Source organism: Capsicum annuum, chromosome 9 (genome assembly GCF_002878395.1).
Source record: "Capsicum annuum cultivar UCD-10X-F1 chromosome 9, UCD10Xv1.1, whole genome shotgun sequence".
NCBI lineage: Eukaryota > Viridiplantae > Streptophyta > Magnoliopsida > Solanales > Solanaceae > Capsicum > Capsicum annuum.
The window spans coordinates 165,186,349-165,188,754 of record NC_061119.1 but is presented as its reverse complement, the minus strand read 5'-3'; positions in this window follow the sequence as shown (position 1 = coordinate 165,188,754).

The window sequence follows — 2,406 nt, the reverse complement described above, 5'->3', positions numbered from 1 at the left end:
AAAATAAATAAAACCAGCGACCCATTGAGACATGCCCCAACTGACTCATACTCAGTTATCAAATGTATATAATTCTGTGAAACCAACATCAGACATCACGTCCTCAGAACATGAGGACTCACCACAACAGAGGATGTAGAACAGCGTGCCCAAAGAATCACTGTCGAACCTGGAACTGAGCACCTAAACCTACATTCTAAGAAAATGCAGCCCACATCCGAAGATGTGGGTCAGTACCATGGAAAGGAACCGAGTATATGGGGGTGTATGCAGTTGTATAAACATTATCATCATAAATATTTATAAGAAATATGTAGGATGTATATAAGACTCACATAGCCCGAAGAAAATCATCATAATCATGAGAGGATGAAATAAGTACAATAACATATGTGAGTCATCATATAATTTGTCAATCACTTTCAGTTCATCAAGAATATCAATTCTCATAATGTAAATATCATTTAAATCTTTCGAAAGAATAACTTTCACAATTCCACTTTCAAATCACTTCACCATTCACCATAGACACAAGGAAACACACACACAAGGGGAGATCCTATAACCGACATAAACCATGTGAGCTACATGGAGTCCAACGTACAACCCACGTTGGGGAGAGCCATTCTATCCTTGTCATCGGAGTAGGACTATCGATATTAAATTCACACAAACTAGTGATCACTATATAAATCAGCCTCAGGCTCACTCTTATCGGGGCACGTAATTTTAGGGAACTAAGGTCGCTTTATACCTCCCACTCGGTGCTAAAGATTTCTCCCGGACTTAGCTCAGATCATTTTAAAGACAATCCACTATAAAATAATTTCAATAATATATTAGTATACATCGGGAGCCATCATGCTTCCCATTTATCAAAATCAACCACGTTGTGGATTTCTTTCACACTCGAGTTCAAAACAACTCCATTAAGACCAATAGGTCAAATCATTCAAAATATCTCAAATATTCAACATCAACGTGCTTATAACAAACACTTTCTTAAAAAAACACAACTTCCAATGGGAATTCACGACCCAAATATCAAAATCATGATAAATATCGTTCAAGATTCATGCTTTATATCTCCACACATGTAAAATCATCTTTCAAAATCATAAACATCAAGATTTCATAATAATCATCATAAGATATGGGTTCATGCTTCAAATTCATAAAAATTAAATAAAAATCATGCCTTTGTAAAGAAAATTACTTTTGGGCACAAGAACGAAAAAGAGTTCTTGTTGAAAAGCCCCACATACTACCTTGAATGATGAACTTTAGATCGATACTCATTTTTGAGATGTTAATCACGCTATTGAATGATGGTCCTTGGAGTTCTTGAACTAGGACCTTGGAATCTTGAAATTAGCAGAATTAATGGTGAACTTTGGAGGTTCTTGAAGTTCTTGAACTAGGAACGTGGAATCTTGAATAAATTTGCATAATTAATGGTGAACTTTGGAGGTTCTTGAAGTTGGATGTAGGAGCTTAGGGTTTTATTTTTGAGGGAATTTGATGAAATATAACATATAATACTTCTAATAGTCTTTAATATAGTGTTTGGATGGATTTTGGGTGAGGGGGAATGACGAAAACGCCCCTAAAAATTAAATAATTCTCGAATCTATCCTTTGGTGGACTGTTTTGATAGTCTGAAGTAGATCAACCATAACGTTTTACTTCGATATCCAAATTGGATGAAACCAATTCATTAGAAAGAGGACTCTCATATCTTCCGTTGATATATAGTATCTCACCCAAATCATTGTGTATGAGGAGTTATGATCGTTTGAAGTTGACCCAAAAATTTGCTTTTGATAGGCTGAAGTAGATCGACCATAACTTTTTGCTCCGATAGACAAATTGGGTGAAACCAATTTCATTGGAAAGAGAACTTGCAGAGATTTCCGTTGATATATAGTAGATCACCCAGATCATTATGTAAAAGGAGTTATGATTGTTTAAAGTTGAAGAGAAAATACGCCAGGCCTCAGTAATTTTTCCTGCATGTTTTACTATTCACTACTATTCACGATTCGATCGGAATGTTCATAACTCGTCGCTCACGTGTACGTTTTGGATGATCCACATATCGGTGGGAAGATTATTCGATACACTACGCAATGGTGGGTCATAATCTAAGACATTTCTCATGAAAAATTTATAATTCATTCTAGAAGATAGAACCCAACATGTTTACGTACAAAATTCCAATGAAAAATTTTCCAGGGTATTATATCATCCCCTCCTTGGAAACATTCATCCTCGAATGACGCTAGACATGCCAAGATTATATAGGGAATAGAGAATACAGATGAAACCATTTGTTAGACTCATCACCACATCATTTGTCACTCCGAATGCAACATAGAATGCATAAATTCAAGAAACTACAGCTGA